Source organism: Lynx rufus, unplaced genomic scaffold, assembly GCF_022079265.1.
Source record: "Lynx rufus isolate CCGP_SWC_20201006 ecotype Redwood Valley unplaced genomic scaffold, mLynRuf1.p SCAF_2, whole genome shotgun sequence".
Taxonomy (NCBI): Eukaryota; Metazoa; Chordata; class Mammalia; order Carnivora; family Felidae; genus Lynx; species Lynx rufus.
In genome coordinates, this window is record NW_025814834.1 from 128,809,389 (window position 1) to 128,831,424 (window position 22,036).

The following is a 22,036-nucleotide window of genomic DNA, read 5'->3' on the forward strand; positions in this document are numbered from 1 at the left end:
ATTTTCTTGGCTCACTTATACTCTGTGGGTTAGCTCTGTCCACAAACTCATTTTCCTCCTTGTAGTAAAAAGAGCTAGAGCATGGCAGGCTCATATCCACCCACGACGTTATCCAGGTCTTCGTCCTAGGACTTGTAACAAAACTCATGAGATGCATCCTGATTGGACCAGTTTAAGTCATGTGCTACCACTGAACCAATCACTGTGATGAGTAGATGTCACGCACTCACAGACTCAGGCTAGGGTACACGCTCCCCGGCTGGAGTAGAGGTGGGGATGGCTTTCCCAAAGTCAGAGGGATTTTCCAATAAAAATTAGGAGGTTGGGAAATGGGAAGTAGAGAAGAGTGGGAAGTGAGGAGGTAAGCAAGGGAGTTCTGAGCCTCATTAAAGTCAATGGGCTCAAGTAGTCCTGCTTAGAGAAGAAAAAGTGGGTTTCTGGACTGGGTACACCCCACCCCCTGATGCCTGCAGAAGCCCAAGGGGTAGAGCCAAACACACAAGTGTAGGGGGAGCAAATTCACACCAACTCCCTCGAGCTGCACCAGGGGCATCCTGATGTGAATGTATACGCTTATTCTAGGATATGTTCCTGAAAGTCTGGAAACCGAAAACTGCTGGCTCAAAGGGCTCACTACTCAGACTTTGATATCGTTCAATTGACCCCCAACAAGATTTTTTTTTCCAATTTCTCCTTCCAACAATATGATCTATGAAGAGGCCCCTTACCCCACATCTTGTTAGGACTAAATACTATCCATCTTTCTAATGTTTGCCACCCTCATACATAGATTTAATGTGATTTAAATTTTTTTTAATGTTTATTTATTTTAGAGAGAGAGAGAGAGTGGGGGAGGGGCAGAGAGAGAGGGAGACCCAGAATCCGAAGCAGGCTCCAGGCTCTGAGCTGTCAGCACAGAACCTGACACGGGGCTCGAACCTGGGAACAGTGAGATCATGACCTGAGCCGAAATCAGACGCTCAACCGGGTGAGCCACCCAGGCTCCCCAATTTAATTTGATTTTTAATACTCTAAGATAGGGCGAACATCTTTTCATCCACTTATTAACTAATTATAATTCCTCTTCTGTGGATTACCTGCTAGTGGCCTTTGTTCATTTTTTGAGTTTTTTTTTTCTATTTAGTTATTTATCTTTTTGTTATTGACTTGTGAGAGCCCTTTGTAAATTAGGGATACAAACCCTTTGTTTTATCTGTTGGAAATATTTTCCCCAGCTTGTCCTTTGTGTTTTGACTTTGTGTGTAGCGCTTTTGTTGTCAGAACCTTACAAATCTTATGTCATTAAATGTATCAGGCTTTTCTGGTTTTCTGCTTAGAAAGGTCTTACCCACTGTAAAATAACAACAACAACAGAAAATGGTCACCCATGTTTTCTTTCATGATGTCTATGGTTTTTTTCTCTATTTAAATATTTTATTTATCTGGAATTTGTTTTATTATATTCTACATGCGAGGCAGGTATGAATTTTGTTTTGTTTTGTTTTGTTTTTTTTCAAATGGGTAGCCAATTGTTAGATTCCCAAACCTCTATTGCTTTCCTGTGGTTCTGATTTTTGTTAACATTTTGTTTCCATGGTGTGATCAGAAGGGTTAGAAGGAAAATGTCTGGTGCTTGTCTTCAAGTTCAGGGACAATCAGGAAAGGGGGATGAAGTGAGGCTGGGGCGCAGGCTTCAAATAACATTGGGAAGATGGGGAACAGTGCCAGAGGAGGGAAAGCAGGTGAGCCCCTGCAGTGAAGAAGAAAGGGGGGCAGGTCCAACCGTGATAAGCCTGTATGTCAAGCTGGTGGAGGCTCTTTGTGCTGAACACCCAATCAACCTAATTAAAGTTGATAGCAAGAAACTAGGGAAATGGGTAGGCCTCTGTGAAAGGGGGAAACCCCGTAAAAGTGGTCAGTTGTGGTTGTGTGGTGATTCAGGACTATGGCAAAGGACATCATTGAGTAACACTGCAAATGCAAGAAATGAAAAATTAAAAACTTGGCTCTTATTCCAAAGGAAGGAAGAAAGAAAGGATGGATGGAAGAAAGGAAAAGAAAGAGAGAAAGAAAGAAGAAAGAAAGAAAGAAAGAAAGAAGGAAGAGAGAGAGAAAGAAACAAAGAAAGAAAAAGGAAGAAAGAGAAAGAGAAGAAAGAAAGAAAGAAAGAAAGAAAGAAAGAAAGAAAGAGAAAAGGAAGGAAGGGGAAGAGAAAGAAAGAAAGAAAGAGAGGGAAGAAGGAAGGGAGGAAGTGATGCTTCTCTTGAGAAGAGTTTAGGGAGCAAGAGGAAGGCCCTGTAGCGTCCACTGCAAGGAAGGGGAGAGAAAGAAAGAAAGAAAGAAAGAAAGAAAGAAAGAAAGAAAGAAAGAAAGAAAGAAAAGGAAGAAAGAAAGAAAGAGGAAGAGAAAGAAAGAAAGAAAGAAAGAAAGAAGGAAGGAAGAGAGAGAGAAAGAAAGAAACAAAGAAAGAAAGAAAAAGGAAGAAAGAGAAAGAAAGAAAGAAAGAAAGAGAAAGAGAAAAGGAAGGAAGGGAGAAAGAAAGAAAGAAAGAAAGAGAAAGAAAGAAAGAAAGAGAAAGGAAGAAAGAAAGAAAGAAAGAAAGAAAGAAAAAGAAAGGAAGAAAGAAAGAAAGAAAGAGAAAGAAAGAAAGAAAAAGAAAAAGAGGGAAGAAGGAAGGGAGGAAGTGATGCTTCTCTTGAGAAGAGTTTAGGGAGCAAGAGGAAGGCCCTGTAGCGTCCACTGCACCCCAAACCCCATACCAGAGAGCATTCTGTACTCTCACCACCTGCTTTTCAGTCTTTGAGCCCAGAAGTCTGAGCTCATCCGTGTGTGTTCCTTCCACAAGTATTTGCTGACCACCTACTCTCAAGAAAGAACCATTGTATCTGGTGTAGTAATAATGGAAGTTCGTAATAATAACCCTGAGGCAGCAAGAAGGCTGGTGGGGACTTCGCCATGCTGCGGGAAGTCATTTTAGCAAGATTCCTTCAGACGTGGCATTTAAAACTTTGTTCTTGGGGTGCCTGGGTGGCTCAGTCAGTTGAGCGTCTGACTCTTCATTTCAACTTAGGTCATGATCCCAGGGTCGTGGGATCGAGCCCTGTGTTGGGCTCCACGCCGAGCAAGGAGCCTGCTTGGGATTCTCTCCCTCCCTCCCTCTCTCTCTCTCCTTCTGCCCCTCCCCCTCGAAATAAATATGTAAACATTTGAATTTTTGTTCTTTAGATCTGAACAACGAATTCCCTGACTCTGTTGGAAAATGGCTCACTGTTAAGTCACGCCCACCCATGCCTTCTCTGACTGTGTTGCTGCCTCGTTCGAGAGAGGTCAGAGGTCAGGAGCACCCTGAGGGACAGGCACCATCATCATCAGCCATCCTGGCCCATACCAGAAACTGGAGTTCAAAGGCTCACAAGCAGCTGGCCCTAGTAGCTTCAATGACAGCATGCATACATCTGTCCCTGCCGTCCACATAGCTCTGGAGTCATCTTTTGTGTGACCTTCCCCATTGGAAGGCACAGCCCTTGCATCTTGGTGTGGTGGGTGGTCCACGAACGGCTGAATGAACGCATGAATTGGTGATGGTGGAGAGCAGGGTGAAGCTCAGGGCCTGTGGGCCGGGCCGCGCTGAGGGCCACAGCAGGTGAGGAGGTCCAAGCACAGACCGCGGGGGAACGTGGCCCCTTCCATCTGCTTTCTTGCATAGCGGGCTGGCTGAGAAACGGCCATCAGCACCCAGACCCGGCCATCAGCACCCAGACCCGTGTCTGCGGCCCTCCCTGCTGGGCGGGCGGGGGGGGGGGGGGGCGGGGGGGGCTCCAGCGGGCAGCTGCTCCTCCCCCAGAGCTTCAACTACAGGCCCTGTTGGTCACCCACCCGCATTCCCTGAGCCCTTTCCTGCTGACTCACCACGGTCCCTGCCGCAGCCCAGCTGGGGCCAGAGGGGAGGGGAGGAGGCCGCATCAGGACCCAGGAATGCTCTGCTGGGCAGCCAAGGGGGACAACGATCTTCCGAGTTGCTGCTGCTCTGGAGGTATGACCAGGAAGTGAACTGTCCGAGGGCCTGAGTGGATCCCTCTGTTCCTGACTTAGTCACCTCCGGACCCTCATTGACCCCCGTTTCTGAGGACAAGCCCCCCCGACCCCCAGCCCCTTTCCCCTGCTGCTTGTATTAAAGCACCATTCACAGCTTGCCCCGCGATCGTATGTTCCGTGTGATGGCCTGTGACCGTGTGTTCTCATGTGCCAATGAGTGGGGCTGAATGCACAGAGGTTGTGCGGACTGGTGTGAGTGTGTGTGCGACCGTGCGGGATTCAGAATCCCCGTACGTGACCGTGTCCGGCTGTGTGTGCTTAGTGCGGATGAATGGACGAGTGCATATGTATGTGGTTAAGGCTCACTGTGTGTAATGTATGTGTGTGAACCCATGTGGCTGTGTGTTATGGCCTCCCGATGCATGAATGTGGTTACGTGTGATTCTACATGGCTGCGTACTGCTGAGTGTCACAGTGTGTGAGGGATGGGGTGTGTCTGTGGGTGTTGTGTGTGACTGCGTGGGCTTCGTATGATTCTTCGGGACCACATGCGTGTTCCGCGGCACAGGCCCAAGGAGGTTAGGGGTCTGTAGCCCCAGATCCACGGTCGGGAAGAGATAGGTGTGTGTGGACCTGTTGTGTGCTCTCTCCATTTCTAGCTTCTACCCCTGAAGAGCCTGCATTGGCTCCCACTTACGAAAGGAAGTGGAATTAGTCTGCAGAATGTTCTTCCCCTGGGTCACTGACCGGTTTTAGAGTGTTTTCTTGGAAGTCAGGCTGGGCTTCAGGGTAATGCCAGCCCATCGGAGCCCTCACAGCAGCTGGCTTCCAGCGCTGACAGAGTCTCAGCCCAGTCCTGGCTGGGGTCCAGGCTGCCTCCCACCCCTGCGGGGACACAGCCAGCTTCTCTCAGCTCTGGCCATCTGCTCTCAGCCTCCCGTCCCTAATCCGGGTGCGAAAGGAACACAGGCACCCGGCTCCCCTTCTCTTCCCACCCTGAAGACAAGCGCATGCCTTTTAAGGAGTTTGCCGCCGACCCCTTCAGGGAAAGCACAGTGAGTAACAGAGGCATCGTGAAAACGAGGGATTTACAAATGTTTCAGACTTGAAGCAGCTGTTACAGCCCCGGCCGCTGGTGGGTGAACTTCCTGTCTGACCCGACTTGAAGAGGCCCACCTGCCCCAGGACAGATGACCCCGCCAGGTAGGACCCTTCTCACCACTACCCCTCCCACAGCTGAGGCAGGTCCTCTGCCTCTCTGAAGTGACTCTAGCTCCCTGGCTCTGTCCAGAAATGACAGAAATTATCCCTCTGGTTTATCCTCTGCAGATTAGACTTGGGCAACAAACGCCCAGATGTGCAAGCCTCAGGCGGCCTCTGTGTCTGCTGGGAAAGAATCTCTGGGCTCAGTGTCTGGATCATCCACCATCGCTGGTGTGGGCCAGGCTGAGAATGTGGTACAGACTCAGCAGAAGGAGCACCCTGAGGGCAGAGGGAAAGAAGAAATGAGGAGCTGGGAAGCCAGACCAACCTGCATGGAGACCTGGGCTAGGGCCAGGGAAAGTGTGCCCCTGCCCCCAGCACCAGTGGGCCCACAGGCCTGGGTGCGAGGGGTGTTGTAGAGAGAAAGCTTTGGACTTATGGTCCAGATACCTAGGCTCTGTCCTAACTCTGCCACCCAGTAACTGTGTGATCAGGGGAACCCACTTGCCCTCTCTGGGCTTTAGTCTTTCCACCTTGAAGACTGAGACAACAGAGGTAATGAAATATGTGAAGTGTGGAGCCCGAGTCATGAGTAGGCACTCAACAAACATGACTCCTCATCTTGTAACCTAAAGCCAGTTGTTGACCACTTCCTGGGGGCTAAGACCCTTCCCAGCCCAGATGATCTATTTCTGAAAGAATCCATCTTTTCTTCCCTCATCAGAACAGGCATGGCCCACCGCACCCAGATCCCACAGAGACCCCACTCAAAGGTAGGGGCTTGAACAGTAAGAAGGGAAGAAAGCTGGGGGTTGAGGGAGGTGGGCAGACATGGTAACAGGAGGGGCTTCCCGCAGCAGAGCCTGACATGGATGCCTGCCAAGACTCATCCTGCACCTCCCTGACTTCATCCATCCAACCTGCCCCTGCTCCCTCCCTCCCTGCCAACCATCACGTGTTCCCTGCGGCTATAACCGTGGACTCAGACCATTCCGGTTGGTGCTGTGGCTCAACCCTCCTGGATCATCCAAGCTAAACTCAACATCCTAGGCCCCCCATAGGCTAGAAAAATGAGTAAGATACAGCCTCACCTGTCAAGAACTTGTAACTTCAATAGCAAGAACACCTATTTGATCACACTAGCTAATACTACATGGCAAATTCAGCTGCCTTCAAGATCTAGACAGATGAGGTAGATGGCTGACACGGCCTATCGGTGAAAGTCAAAGATAATGAGGCATGGTGGGGCCTGGGTACCCAGAACGGACCAACATATCCTATTTCACGGTGGGCCAAAGGAAAACACAGCTGCTGCTAGCCACCTTCTGCGACATTTTCCGAGTCTCACTAAGCACCGGGCACCGCGTGAAGTGCTTTCATATATTCCTTTCCTTAGGTACCTCAAGAATTCTGAGATAGGGATTAGTATTGCAGGAGACGGATTCTGAAGTGACTGGCATGATCCCTGTAGCCTCAATGTCTTTGTGTAATCCCCTCCTTTTGAGTGTGGGTAGGACCGGTGACGTGTTTCCAACCAATAGAATAACCAAGATGCCAATATGTAACCGATATTGGCGGAGATGGTGCCGTGTGTCACTCCCACGATTACCTCATGCTATAAAAGGCTCAGTCCTGTTTGCAGGTTGGTATAAAGACATCCTCTCTTGCCGACATTGAAGAAGCAAGCTGCCAAGTTCTGAGAGAGCCTTCGGACAGGGTCTCCTGGCTGGGAACTGTGGGTGGCCTCTAGGAACTAAGGCAGCCTCCATCCAATGTCCAACCAGAAGATTTCGGTCCTATGCGGGGCGCCCGGGTGGCTCAGTGGGTTGAGCACCTGACTCTCGGTTTCGGCTCAGGTCACGGTCTCACGGTTCGTGAGTTGGAGCCTGTGTCAGGCTCTGTGCTGACCGTGTGGAGCCTGCTTGGGATTCCCTCTCGCTCAACCTCTCTCTCTTGCCCCTCCCCTGCTCATGCTCACATGCTCTCTCTCTCAAAATAAATAAATAAACTTAAAAAAGAAAAAAGACTTCAGTCCTACAGCCACAAGGAGATGAATTCTGTCAGCAACCTGTGTGAGCCTGTAAGTAGATCCCTCCCCATGGGGGCATCCAGAGGAGAACCCAGCCCTGGCCCACATCTTGACACATTGTCCTTGCAGAGGACCCAGTTACGCTGTGCCCAGGCTCCTGGTCCAAGTCACTGTTGATGAAAAATACATGTGGGTTTTTTTAAAATTTTTTAATGTTTATTATTCTTTTTTTTTTTGAGAGACAGAGAGAGACAGAGACAGACCGTGAGCAGGGGAGGGGCAGAGAGAGAGGGAGACACAGAACCTGAAGCAGGCTCCAAGTTCTGAGCTGTCAGCTCAGAGCCCGACGCGGGGCTCAAACTCAGGAGCCGTGAGATCATGACCTGAGCCAAAGTCGGACGCTTAACCGAGGGAGCCAGCCAGGAGCCCCTGGGTTGTTTTAAATTGCTAAGTTTATGATAATTTATTATGAAGCAATAGAAAACGAATAGAAGTATTATCCCATCTTACAGATGAGGGACTTAACGCTCAGGGATGGCTCAAGCCATACAATGAGTATGAGCCAAGCAGGGACTAGACCCCAGGGTCCAGACTCTGCAGGCTGACATTGTCTCCAGGACCCAGCCTGCGGCACTGTCATTGTTCTCTCAGTGGCCTCCTAGATATGAGAGGGGTAATCCGCACAGCATTGATTTAATTACCATTGTTTTCATCTTAGCTCAACAATTTCTTGTGCTCCCACTGTGTGCCCGGCACTGTGCCAGGCACTGGGGACACAGCAGTGAGCAGTACAGGCAGAGGACCTGCTTTTAGGAGTAGAAGGTAGAGTGAGGGAGCTGAACGATGACAAGGGATATCAGTGTGATGAGGGTTTCAAAACAAGGAGGGATGGGATGAACAGGGCAGCCAGCCTCGGCGAGGGCTGGAGACAGTCTCCTTGAGGAAGTGACAACCAGGTCCCTTGGGGGGGGGGAGGCCTAGTGGGGAGTCAGCCCCTCTCTGCATTGCAAGTGAGTGAGTGGGCGGGTGAGTGGGTAAGCTTTCCTGGTCACGGGTCCCCAGGGAAGAAGGCTCTCCCAGCAATGTGAAATCATCCTGTTTCTGTGCAGTGGCTTCCAAAACATCTTGTCCCAAGGACGCAGGGCCTCTATGACTGGCCCATGACGCCCATGATTCTGGAGCACACTTCCCGGATGCATCACAGGTGGATGGGATAGGGGTAGGGGTTGCTTAGCCGTGACTGTCATCCCCTAAACATCCCTGACCTCTGGCTGCAGAAGAGCCACAGGTGGGAGTGGAGGCAAAGCAGGCAGATGAGGAGGGGTGAGGGTACAAGGAGAGCCAAAGAAAAGCACAGGAACTGGAAAAGGGACCCCCCCCACCTGTGATCCCAGCTGCTGTCTGTGATGACTCAGCAGACCCAGCGGTCTTTGCCAATGAGCTGGCAGGATGGTATGGGTCAGGCAGGGTCCCAGTGGGAGGCAGATGGCACACTCAGATGGGGCCATTTGAGGAACATTCAATCAAGGGATTATGTTCAAAGGTAAGGGCAGGGTGTAGGAAACGATTCTAAGAACCTGGCCCAATAGCAGTCCATCCACCACTAGGTCTGATGAGGTGAGAGGTCAAGGGGGCGACTAGACCCTGTCTGGGAGGAGAGGGCCCTGATGCGAGCCGTGGTCTCAGTTGAGCGATGCAGCCAGATCATGGCCACCCCACAGGAGGTGTGGGACAGAATAAGGGCCATGCACTCTCTGCCTCCCATATGCTGTCGGTGCTCCCCACTGGTCAAGGTGCAGAGTAAGGGCTCCTCCCCCCACCCCCACCGCACCCCGCCCCGCCCCATGCAATCCTCACAGACCCCCCTCAGCACACAGAGCAGGGAAGAGAAGTTGTGGAGAAGACCTGGCAGTGAAAAGAGACCAGATCCCGACCCCACCCCTTCCCAGCTGGGAACGCTGGACGAGCTATCCGACCTTTGTGGGCCTCAGTCTCCTCCTCTGTAAAACAGGGATGCTAAGCATGCTTGTACTCAGTTGTTCTGAATTTGAAACGCGATGATGTGTTTAAGGATTCCAGCGTGGAGTCCTTGCATGCGTTGGCTGGCTGCCAGCCCTTGGTTCCCAAGAGCTCAACAACAAGAACACAAAATCGGGGCCACTGAGAAGCCGGACGCCAGCCCAGAAACCCTGGACATCACACAATGCACTGGTGAGCTGTTTGCTCAGCAGGTCTTACAGTCCCTGCCAGGACTGGAACCCAGAAACTCTCTGTCTCCCTGCAGGGGCCTGAAGGGTGCACACACACACACACACACACACTGGCAGCAACTGCGGGAGGGTGTGTGCCCTGTGTCTTAGCCCCTCTGGAAAGAAGCAGCCCTGGGCCTGTCGGAAGCCTGGGGTCTACACTCAGATATCTGAGGTGGGTGGAGCGGTGGAAGCAGGACAAGGGCCCGGCTGAAGGACACTTGGCAGCCCGAGTCCACCTCCCTGTGTGGGGATGCTCCCATGTACCTGCACATATGTCACTTAGGCGGGACCCCAGCAGTGACACAGCGGCCCTGCCTGAGACAGCCCTCTGAGCCTCAAGGACAGACTCTAGGCCCCACCTCTGCCTGCGGGTGACATAACATCAGTACCCAGAACAAAGGCCCTTGGTGAGACCCACAGGCCACTGTCCTTCATTGCTTTATCACCCACATCTCAAGTTCACAGGAAGAGGGCTTTCAAAGCAACAGAGTCAGGCTGGCAACACGCACGGCACTGTGGTTAGTTTTTTTCAAAAGAAAGGAAACTGAAACGGATCAAAGAACTGCAGGTGCAGCAGATTAAGGCCCTGCCCGGCAGGAGGGACCGGAGGGAAGGGAGTGAGGGCCGGGGGACCGGAGACCCTGCTCTCCCGGCTTCCAGTGCAGGAGTTGGGGTGCTGCTCAGTCTCCCCCAGAAGCAGTACTTGGGAGAAAGGAGACACGGCTGCCCCTACTGCTCTTTCGGCTGACAGATGATGACGTGGTGCGTGCGACAGGAGCAAAGAGGAGCAGCCCCGGGAGGCCCTGGCGGTGCTGGCGGCGAACCCCAGGCTGCCACTGCCCCCCTGCACTGCCCGGGTTTCCCCCTGCTCACCTGCTTGCACCCAGACCAGTGTCAGTCTCCTAACTGCGCACCCAGCCCGGGCTCCGGCATGGAACCCCAGCCTCAGTGCCAGGTCGGCCCATTCCCTTTCCCAAAGCAACGCCATCCCTAGCGTTTCTTCCAATCCAGGGGCACCCAAGAGTCCAAACGGGAAACATTAAGTCTCTGTATCTCCTTCCTATGAGACTGTGGTTGAATTTACCAAGTTGCTTCATTTTTCTGGCTTCTTTTCCATTTATTTTATGTTGTTGTAGAGAATGAATCCTTTTTTTTTTTTTTAATTTTTTTTTTCAACGTTTATTTATTTTCGGGAGAGAGAGAGACAGAGCATGAACAGGGGAGGGGCAGAGAGAGAGGGAGACACAGAATCCGAAACAGGCTCCAGGCTCTGAGCCATCAGCCCAGAGCCCGACGCGGGGCTCGAACTCACGGACCGCGAGATCGTGACCTGGCTGAAGTCGGACGCTTAACCGACTGCGCCACCCAGGCGCCCCGAGAACGAATCCTTTTTTAAAAAGCTTCTTTTAAGTTGTAAAATGTCCCCAAAATTTAGAAAAGCATAGGGAATTATATAATGAACACCCGGGTACCCCCCTGCCAGCTTTATCAATTCTTTTTTTTTTTTTTAACGTTTATTTATTTTTGAGACAGAGAGAGACAGAGCATGAATGGGGGAGGGTCAGAGAGAGGGAGACACAGAATCTGAAACAGGCTCCAGGCTCTGAGCTGTCAGCACAGAGCCCGACACGGGGCTCGAACTCACGGACCGTGAGATCATGACCTGAGCCGAAGTCGGCCGCTTAACCGACTGAGCCACCCAGGCGCCCCTATCAATTCTTAACATATCGTCACTTATGGTTTCCACGTGGTGGTGGTGGTGGCGGTAAAAGGGAATGAACAACATTTACCATTTCTTCGGCATTTCGATTTCTTAAAAAAAATTTAAGTGAATTTATTTTATTTTTGAGAGAGAGAGCAAGCGGGGGAGGGGCAGAGAGAGGGGGAGAGAGAGAATCCCAAGCATGCTCTGCGCTGTCCGCACAGAGCCTGACACAGGGCCCAAACTCACCAGCCACGAGATCGTGACCTGAGCCAAAATCAAGAGTCGGACACTCAACCGACGGAGCCACCCAAGTGCCGTCAATTTCTTTTAGAAACATAACATTGTACATACAGTTAAAGGACCCTATGTCCTCTCTTCTATTCCCTTGTCTTCTTCCTTAGGAATAACCACTACTCTGAATTTGATTCTCCTATAAAACAGATGCAGGTGTTACATGTTTTTTACAATTAAAACAATCCATACAGTGGAGAAGGACATAAAGGAAAAATTATACATCCTCCTGCTCCCCACAGCCTCAAGTACACTCCCCCTGAAGTAACCATTGTTAAAAACTTTCTATGAATATTTCCGGGCATTTTGTAAAATACCTACGAATTATTTTGCTTGCTTGCTTTCTTAACAGACGTGAATTTACACTACGCACCATGCCCTCCAAATTGCCTTTTGTTTCTGGTTGTTGCAGTTCCTTGGACCTTTTTCCATGTGAGTACTGATAAATCTACCATATTCTTCTTAACAGCTGCGTGGGATTCTACTTTATTAAATAGTTTCCCACAGAGGGGCATTTAGGTGGTTTCCAGCTACTTAGCTATTCTAAACAAGCCTGCACTGAACATCCTTGGCATATAGTTTTGCTCAATTGTGGGAATGCTGTATATCTGTAGAATAAATACCTAGAAATGCAGTTTCTGGATAAAAGGGTATTGAATGTTTGACATCTTGAGAGATATCGCTGAATCCCCCTTTGTAAAAATGATCCATTTAAACACCAACTAGTAATGCACAAGAGTTCCTGCCTCCCCTCATCCTCAAGAATGTGTCTTTTCATACCATTGTCAGCCTTTTATTTATCTTCTTCTATGAACTGTCTGCTCTAATCCTTTCCCCTAGCATTTTATGGGTTTATTTTTTACATCTGAATCTTTGATCCATCTGGAATTAATTTTAGATGCACAATGAAACAGACATTCTTTTCAATTAACAATTATTGTTTTTCCTACCCTGTAAATAGATGGAATTAAGTACCAAGATAAAGGGAGAACAGATTTCTCTTCACTCCTAACAGGCCACTGCTCCCTGATTTTTGCCTCCCCGCTTAGAACTAGCCCACCTCGAGGCTCTAGGTTAAGAAATGGAACACCGCCTCTGACCACACTATCTTTAGAGTATACGGCTGGACACAGTTACTCTGCAAACATACAGTTAGTCATTCAACAAAGAGAGGCCACCAAACTGGAGAGGCAGTCAACGGAACTTTAGGGTTTTTCCCCCAAGGAGAAGCATATTGCACGTGTGGGAAGAGGGGGTACACCTGGATATTTGGTGACCAGAGGAATAGCTGTGGCAGAATGCAAACAGTTGGCCCAAATCCATTCTCCCTCTTTCCTTATAATGAAGTTGACATCAGGCATGTGGCTAGGGACATGTGTTTTCCGGCCCTGTGAATTTAGCTGGGACCATACACCTACGTTCTCAGTAGGTGAATGTGAGTGAAACTGGCATGTGTCCCTCTGGCTATAATGGCTTTAAAATATGACACAAAGTCTTCAACCCTCTTCCTGGCAAGAGGTAGGGGATCTATGACCCCTCCACTCGCACCTGGGCAGTCTCCAACTGTAACGTGACTTCTAAGGTTAGGGCATAGAGGTTTCTATCTTGTTCTCTGAGAACTCTTGCTCTTAGAGCTCTGAGCCTCCATCAAGAAAGCTAACTCCCCTGAGGCCACCAAACTGGAGAGGCCACATGTGGGTCCCCTGGTTCAGGCCTGGCTGAGCCTAGTCTTCCAGTCAGGCACCGGGTGAGTAAAGATGCCTCCAGAACATTCAACCCCAACCATTTGAGTCACCCTTGGTCATTTGAGTCTTAGCTGAGGCCCCAGAAGGTATAGAGCAGAAACAGAAGTCACCCTCCCTGTGTTCTGTCCAAATTCCCCAGCATTCCTCACAGACCCACAGAGTCTATGAGGATAATGAAATGGTTGATGTCTTTTAGCACATTATCTCAGGGCTGTTTGTTATTCAGTAATAGATCCCTGGAACCAAACCAAGACCTAGAAAACTCTTCCTCTCCTCCCTGCTGGCTCCAGCCCAGAGATGGTGATGACCTAGCTTAAACTATGCAGATGACAACTCCTAGGGATAACAGAGCCACAGCATGGAGGGAACCCAGGTCCCGAAAGGACCAGATGGGGCACTGCTGCCAGCCGATAAGAAACACTTCAAGGGTTATGTGAGAAAGGAATGAGTGTCTTTATTCTTTCAGCCAAACAAACAAAACAAAGATAGAGCAGTGAGCCAGGCAGACATGGTCCCTGCCCTCTGGGAACTTAGGTCTTTGACTGGGGAGGAGGCTAGAGGGAGGGGTCACAACGCCAGATCAAACACCAAGGGTTATACAGTTGGTTATTTATATCAGTGGTTATCAGTTCTAGGCAGAGATATACAGGGAGCTATAAAAATAATTCACAGGGGCTCTGACTCAGTGTGGGTAGACATGGAAGGTAGCCCTGAGGAAGTGATGCTTGACCAGAAGGGTGAGTGAAAAATTAAGTAGGATGGTAGAGAGGGAGGAGGGGAAGACTGTTCTGGCACCAGAAGTGGGTAGAGCATATGCAAAGGCTCTGAGTCAGGGAGATGGTGAGTTTGAGAAACTGAAAAAAAAAAAAAAAAAGCCAATGTGAGCCTTGTGGGTCAGGCTAAGGATTTCAGATACGATCTCTACAAAATGGGAATTCATGGGAGTAATTCCAGCAGGAAAATCAGTCTCTGGAAGCTGTGTGGGCAACAGACAGGGGACAGAGAGGAGGCCAGGAAGCTGATGGAGACCCCATCTGCGGTGGGGACTGTGGAGATAAACAGAGTGATCAGTTTCAGAGACACTTGGGAGGCAGTTGATAGGATTTGGGGGGTAAAGAGAGAGGAGTCAGGGATGAAACACCAGTGACATGATGTCTGGTCTGTGAGTAAATTGTAGTGTTGGGGCCAGAGGAAACCTAGGCATGACCAAGTTCAAAGGCAGCTCAGAGCAAGAGAAAGGGGACTGGATTGTAAGTAGGGGCTTTGAGCAAGTCACTTTTCACAGTTTTATATCTTTGCCTGACCTATGGCACAAGATTGCTTCATGCATAAGGACAATGGCTGTACTCATTCATTCATTCATTCATTCATTTATTCATTCAAAACACATAGTGAGTGGTGCCTAGGATGTGCAATGGTATACCACGGTGTATTAGTGACAAGGCTAAGGAGAACGAATAGAGCAGAGAAGGGGACAGAAAGGGGAAGAATCTGAGGAGGGAATCTGTGGAATCAGAGCGGGACTCTCCTTTAGGCAAAATATTAAAATATCTCGTGTCCCAACGATATGTGGCCCTATGAATCAATTTCTAGGGCCTCGGACAGGGCGGTGCAAGTGACGGGGCCCAGAGCAGAGCTTCAGGACTTTCTTAGTAAATCCACCTCTGCTCATGAGTAATAGGGCTGGGGAGGGGGAGGAGCATGACTGTGGGTGTCACAAACAGAAATTGCTTCTGTGACTTACAGCAAATCACTCAATTACACTGATCCTCAATTTCCTGATCTGTAAATGGGGAAAACAATATCATGTCCTTATAAGGTTTTCAGGAGTAAATAAGGGCATATCAGTAAAGATCCTGGTTCATAGTAATAAGTAGTAGCTATTTTATTTTATTTCATTTCATTTCATTTCATTTCATTTCATTTCATTTTGAGAGACAGAGAGCACGAGCCAGGGAGAGGGACAGAGAGAGAAGGAGAAAGTCCCAACCAGGTTGTATGCTCAGCGTGGAGCCCACAGTCATCAGATCATGACCTGAGCCAAAATCTAGAGTTGGACCCTCAACCGACTGAGCTACCCAGGTGCCCCAATGGTAGCTATTATTTTAATTTTTATTCCTACTCCTCACAGACGGGGAATCATGATCTCACCTTGGGGAGGGACCAGAAAGAACCAGAATAAAAGAGGATCATGAGCCCCAATGACAGGAGGCCCCATGCTGCCTGTGAGTATTGGGTTCAGTGACTCCAGGATGCACATATTGTGTGTGGCCTTTGACCCCTGGAACTGGTCTGTGGCAGTGGCCCTCATGTGCTACACTATGCAGTACCTTTGGAGATTACACATAAAGTAAGGACCCAGCTGTCCCTATGGACCTGGAGATGTGAATGGGATGAGCAGAGAGAGTGAAGGCAAGGCACGCAGCTGCCACTGTCTTCTTTGCATGGCCACCACAACCTCCCCAGAGCCTTCTCTCTCTTGCACTCGATGGCAACTCTTATGGAAAAACTGATCGCCCTGGTTGCGGAAGAAGAGGCAATGGCAATAGGACCAAACAATGAAATCATTGCAGTAGGTGTTGAACTAGTTGGTATGGTATGTGCCAGCAGCATTCTGGGAAAGTCTCTAAATGATGAACTTGCCGTCGTGGATGTTTTAGAAGATAAACTCAAAAAAGAGGAGGTGCGTCTGCAGCATGGAAGCTTACTTCTTCAGACACCAAAACTTGTGGCAGATAGAGATTACTGTGACTGCCAATTCTAAGATTGTGATGGAAAATGCAGGAGTCTGCCAGCCAGAGGAAGAGAGTCATCTCAATCTGGTGCAGGGGGACATTAATGTCTTCAGATTCATTCTTCTTCAGATCATCAAGGACAGCAAATTGCATCATAATTATAGTTCCCGATCCGGTGGATTCTCACATATGTTACCTGGACACTAACTGGATTACCTGAGCATGATGTGATTGGAAGTGAGTGCGAGATTTTGAGATCTTCCAGGTGAAAAACTTGGCATTCATCCCAGCAGCTGCCAAGTTTGAAGAGAACATGGTGTCTTTAGTGAGGCTGTATGGAGTAGAGTGAATGTGGCAGGCATTTCTCTTTAGGAACTGAATCCAAAAATGGGAATGATAGTGAAAATTGGGAGGAAGCACATAAGACGGTGACCAGAAGTGCCTATGGAACCATCAAGCCAAAGGATATATCAGATAGGCTATTGGATAAGTGTGGCTCACCTCATTGAATGCATGTTGAAAATCTATCCAGGGGTCACCCTGTGTCAACGATGGGGAAGGGAATGTACGGCATTGAGAATGAAGTCTTCCTGAGCCTTCCATGTATCCTGAGTGCCCAGGGGTTAACCAGTGTTATCAACCAGAAGCTGAAGGCTGACCAAGTTGCTCAGCTCCAGAAAAGTGCAGATACCCTGTGGGGCATCAAGAAGGACCTAAAAGATCTGTGACTTCTGGATTCTAGGCTGTAGAAATGTAAAAACTCCAACATGATTAACCATGAATCTCTAGTTTCTATCCATGTACATGGATCACAGTTTGTTTTTTATCTTTGTAGATACATGAATTTGTGCTCAAAGAATCAAAGCCTGCACTTGGTTTAATGCTTGCGATATGAGCCCTTGAGCAGACAGAATTAACTATTGGGGGCAAAAAAAGAATAAAAAGAAAAGATAGAAAAGAAAGAAAGAGGGAAGGCTGGGGGCTCAAGCAGGGCTGGATTCCAATCCAGTGTGAGGACAGTCTAACATTGCCACGAAAGGAGTTTGTGCGGGCGTGGACAGAGCACAAGGCCACTGCTCCTGCCCTCCTCCTCTTCGAGTCAGATACATGTTCCAGGACCTGTTCCTCATGTTCCACGAGGACACAAGACTGTGCCAGCCTTGGGCACCCGGTGACTGAAAGCTCCCCCCACCACCTCCGCCCGGGCCTGAGTGTGTGGCTGCCACAGCAAATGCTCTCAAGCGTCTAACAAAGCAAGCTCAGCCCATGGTGGGTGCTGGTGACGTCTGATGGCCTAAAACAATTAAACCCATAATCAGAGGGGTGCTCCAACTCGGCTGCTGTGGGTTTGTTTGCCTACCAGTCGCAATCATCTTGCTGGGAGTGTGCATCAGCCGTTAGCCCTCAAAGTTCTGTTGCTAAGAGATTATGAACCAGATGATGTTTCCAAAAAATAACCACTACAGGATGTTCCAGGATAGAGGCATAATAACAGCCCAAACAGAACGGATATGCTGTTATTGATAAATCCTCGTAAAGAGCCAAGGAATGGGGCAGCTGGGGGTAGCCTGGCCATGCACATCCTATGTAAATTACTGGTTTGCCAAGATTTTAAATGTAACAAAATAGAGTCATCAGTGATACCCGTAAGGGACATGATCTGAAGTCTTCATGATTCCGAAAGTTCTTTCATCAACCAAGACGTGTCTGTTGGAGGCCTGTTGTTTGCCTATTCCGAGCATGTTTACAACCATCTCAGCCACATTTAGTAGCAGGCAGTGACTAAGCTTAACAGGGCTGTAACCACCCCTTGTTTGACACAGTGCCTGTGGGTGACAATTGATGAAGTGATTTAACATAGCTGCTTGCAGCCACCTCCACTATTGCTCTGTTGCTGGGGTAACAGGAACCAGTCAACTAACAGCAGCCCAGGTTAGAGCAGGACATTTTCCATCAACAGGAAGTCAGCAAACAGGGCGCTTGCAAGAAACTGATAGTCATCTGGTGCCTAGAACAGTTCTGTCCATGCAGTTTTCCCGGGAAGATGCAGCCATTCTGCACCGAAGGCTCCTGGCTCCACTCCCCTATCAAGGCGGGTGATACTGTGCAAAGTGGCTGTCACCTGTTAGGAGAGGAAGTCCTCACCTCTGTCGGCCTCCCTCCTGACCTGGGAGCAGAGCAGCACGATGCCCGCCTGACAGCCCCCTCCTGCCACCCCACACCCCCTTCCCTCTCAACCCTCACCCCCAATGGCCCACTCTGCTTTCTATCTGGCCAGGCCCCTGGCCACAGTGGCCTAATGGTCTACACTTTATCCTGCCGGGGCTGGTGGTAAAGACCAAGTTGTTGTGTTCTTCTTTCATTTAACAGGTAAAGGAGCCGAGGCCCAGAAAGACAAGGTGAGGTGTCAGGGTCACGTACGCAGCTAGTAAGTCAGGAGGTAGCTGCATGTCTTCTAGCCCTGAATCCCAGGATCTTCGCTGCTCTGTGGGCCCCAAGCACCCTCCGATGGAAACCGCACAGGAAACCGCCAAGTGTTGCAACGGCTCCCAGAAAGGGTCAGAGTTTCCATGTGCCAACCCCGCTGACCCTCAGTCACTGTGGGGCCCTCAAGGGAAGGGGTGCAGGACCACAGGACTCTGCCTTCCTCCTCCCTCCAAGGGGCAGAAGAAGGTGTCATGAATAAAGCAAACCATTAAGATCCCAGACTTGGAAGTTTATTCTGCCAGTCACTATGTGGGGGACCTCGGGCAAGTTACTTAATCTTCTGCAGTGTTGTTTCCTTTCTAAAAAGTAGGACAAGTACCTCCCTACTTTATGGGGTTGTTATGAGGAGCGCATGAGATTAGACAGGTACAAGCGGTCAGCAGGGCGTGTGGGAAATCCTTGACAAACGCTAACAACAGGGGTGGCCGTGGCCCTGACATTATCGTCCTCTTCACCACCACCAGCACCCACTCCTGCTAGGCCCCTGGGGCGCAAGCAGGCAGGAGGCTGGTGCCAAAGGGATGCATTTCCCCGGGGCTCCCGGTGACGGATCCTTAATTTTTCAGAAGCTGGGCTCACGGAATGGAGAAGCAGCCTTGTGGCTTTCTGTGCCTGTCTCAACACATGTGCTTCCAATTGGCTGTCTTGTGCCGGAGTTCCCCGGTGCCCAGCCCAGCAACCCCAGCTGCCCAGTGCCCCCCACCCTGAAGCATGCGGGGGCTTCTGCCCTTGGCCAGGCCTGGGAGGCCTCAGCAGCAAGCTGCTTCTTCCCCCCAGAGTAGGAAAGAGTGTGGGGTGCCTCCCTGGTCTGTCTGAAAGTTGCTCCTCTGAGAGTCTTAAAACCTCGGTGCAGAGAAGGACATCTAGGGAGGGCCGGGAGCCAGACAGACGAAGGCTGTGGTGGAGGATCGTCAATTCACCAGCCCTGCCACTTGCCCCCCCCCACCACCCCCCAGGGCAGAGGCTCTGTTATCCTGTGGGGTCAGGACGCTGTTTCTGCTGAGTCATCCTTTCTTGCCCAGAGGGATCCTGGCCCAAAGCCACATTCCTGGTGGGGTCTGAATGCCACAGAGGACGGAAACTTCCTTTCTCACCAGACCCCAGCTCTCCAGCCCAGCACACCGTCCGGTCTCTCAGCAGCCTCTGCCGGCAGCAAACACTCTCCTCTAAGCCTGTGTGGGTCCTCCCCTCAGAGCCCCCGCCCTCCCTAGACCTTGCCTCTGGGAGAGCTTAGAACATTCCACAAGGAGGCAAGGATGCTCATGTGCCAAAGGTGGAGAGGCTGAGTCTAAGGGGAGGGGGCCAGAGGGGTACTGAGGAACTATTTGTAACGATTTCAGCAGTCCCATTGAGAAGGAGCCTGCTGCTTGAGGACAGCCCTGGGCAGAGGCCAGATCTCAAGCTAGAAAGGAGACAAGGCAGTCTAAGAGGCTTCATCCCTGGGCCCATACTGCCCCCACGTAGCAACTCCAGCATCCACTTGTGCAAAATTTCAGTGTCCCCAAACGTGCAAGTTGGCCACACCTTCTGCAGAGCTCATGTTTCAGAAGCCTATGGGCCAGGCACTATACTGGGCACTGGCCCCACAGCAGTGGACAAAGGAAGGTGTGGCCCGTCCCAGTATCTCTCTCGTCCTTTCCAGGCCCACCATCCCTGCTTTCAATCACGTTTGGCTTCTAATCTTGGCTCCTCCCCACTTCTAGCTGTGTGAACTTAAGCAAATTACTTTACCTCTCTGGACCTTGTCTTCTCTATAAAGTGAGGGCAGGCTAATACCGACTTCACAGGGCTCATAAGAGAGGTAAATGAGTTAATATGCGTTAATATATATAATATATGTGCTTATATGTTAACATATATAAGATGTTTAGAACACTTCCTGGTACGAAGACTTCAGTACGCGTGTGGGTGCGTGGGTGCATGTTGTGCACACGTCTTTGCTCTCACTGCCCTCTACCTGGAATGCTTTTCCCCTTTTCTGCAGGAATCTGTGGGTTCAACCATGGCAGGGTTTTCAGAAGGGAGGACTTAATGGGGGGCCGGCCCAAGGTCAGGCCACAGCCCTGCTAGGGCCACCGACACCTGCAAAGCACTTTACACTCCCCTGTGAGGCAGATGAGGGCAGGGGGCTCAGGGAGGTAAGACACCCGCCCGAGGCTGCTGCCTTCATCAAGTGTTGGATCTCAGAGTGGAGCTTGGGTCTTCTGACTGCAAGTAGCACTGTCCCTGCCCCGCCTCACGGTGCTGGTCCCCAGGAAACTTCAGACAGAACCTCAAAGCTCCCCCAAGACTCAGCACCCAGAGGATGGGCCCTTCCTGGATGTGCAGAGGTCCTGGAGTCAATAGGAGATATCTCTCAGAGCCAGACAGGACCAACGGAAGCCTCAGGACAGGGCCGCTGGGCGGCAGGAAGAGCTCAGCCCAGGAAACTCTGGGCAATGCCTGCAGACCACAGAGCCCCCGGGCTTCCTGCCCTGTCCACACAGGCCGCCCTGTCAACGTCAACGGGTTTGTGAAACGCTGCCGGGCAGGCAGTGGGAACTCAAGGGGCCCCAGGCTTCACTGGCTGTGGTCACCCTGTTCCGTCGCAGCCCAGGAGAAGGTGGCTTTCTAAAGACTGCCGTCCACACTGCAATGGGATCCAGCTGCTGTGGGGGACAGGCACCTGATGGTGGCCCCACCGGCTCAGGTCCCAGGCCTCCAGACCCCAGGGTTCCTCCCTATAGGCCTGTATTTCCTGGGCCTCCCCAGATGCAGGGAACCCCTAGATGCAGGTGTAGTGGGGGATCTGTGGTTGAAGAACTTTGGAGTGGGAAATATGTGTGTTATAAGCCCAGTTCATAGTTTCGCTGGCTGTGTGACTTTGGGCAATTTGGTTAACCTCTCTGTGCCTCAGTTTCCTCATGTGTAAAATGTTCCTAAAAAGCACCTACCTTTTTGTGAGGATTGACTAGAACACTGCCCACGGAAGGTTTGATACAATACCTGACACACAGTACACTCTCAATAAGTACAAGCTCTTGTTTCAGTCAACACTATGAGGGGCAGCAGAAATCAGGGTGCAAATACTATCCCACTTCCTTCATTTTGTAGTTTTAATTAAAACCATCCAGACCCAAACTACTCTACTTGAAGGAAGTATATATCTTCCTCTGGACGCTTCCTCTCCCTTTAAATTGCTCAAGAGCCCCAAGTCTTACGTGCTCCAAAAGAAGGAGGTGGAAGGTCCAACTTCCACCCGTGGGCCAGGAGAACTGGAACTCTCACCAGTCCCACTGCCATGGTGCCTGTTCACAGCTGTTCCCATGCGGTCAGAAGGAGGAAGCCGGTCCTGCCCCACCCAGCGCCCCGCAAGGCCACATGGATCTTCCAGGCAGATGACTCCAAGCATGGCCAAGAGTGCCCTCACTCCTACTCCCGGGGTTGCTACCCACATTCGTGGCTTGTTCGTGCCCATATGTGGCCATTCCCAGTGCTGACTCTTCGGGGCTCCTGGGCCCACCCCTCACAGACTGGATGGGTGTTTAATCCCTTTTCCTTCCCCAGGATCCACC

At 50.4% G+C, this 22,036-nt stretch overlaps 2 long non-coding RNA genes and 1 pseudogene across 2 annotated transcripts; all 3 read left to right on the plus strand.

Annotated features, from left to right (window-relative positions):
• The first annotated feature begins 4,810 nt into the window (after positions 1 to 4,810).
• On the plus strand, positions 4,811 to 6,913 carry LOC124515479 (uncharacterized). Its single transcript, XR_006962821.1, has 2 exons — positions 4,811 to 5,238; positions 5,365 to 6,913. It is a non-coding gene; the product is annotated as an uncharacterized LOC124515479 (long non-coding RNA).
• Positions 6,914 to 10,173: 3,260 nt separating this feature from the next.
• LOC124515480 (uncharacterized) lies at positions 10,174 to 18,696 on the plus strand. Its single transcript, XR_006962822.1, has 4 exons — positions 10,174 to 10,281; positions 11,868 to 11,947; positions 15,392 to 15,485; positions 18,366 to 18,696. It is a non-coding gene; the product is annotated as an uncharacterized LOC124515480 (long non-coding RNA).
• On the plus strand, positions 15,495 to 18,372 carry LOC124515478 (L-lactate dehydrogenase B chain-like; annotated as a pseudogene).
• Positions 18,697 to 22,036: the final 3,340 nt, after the last annotated feature.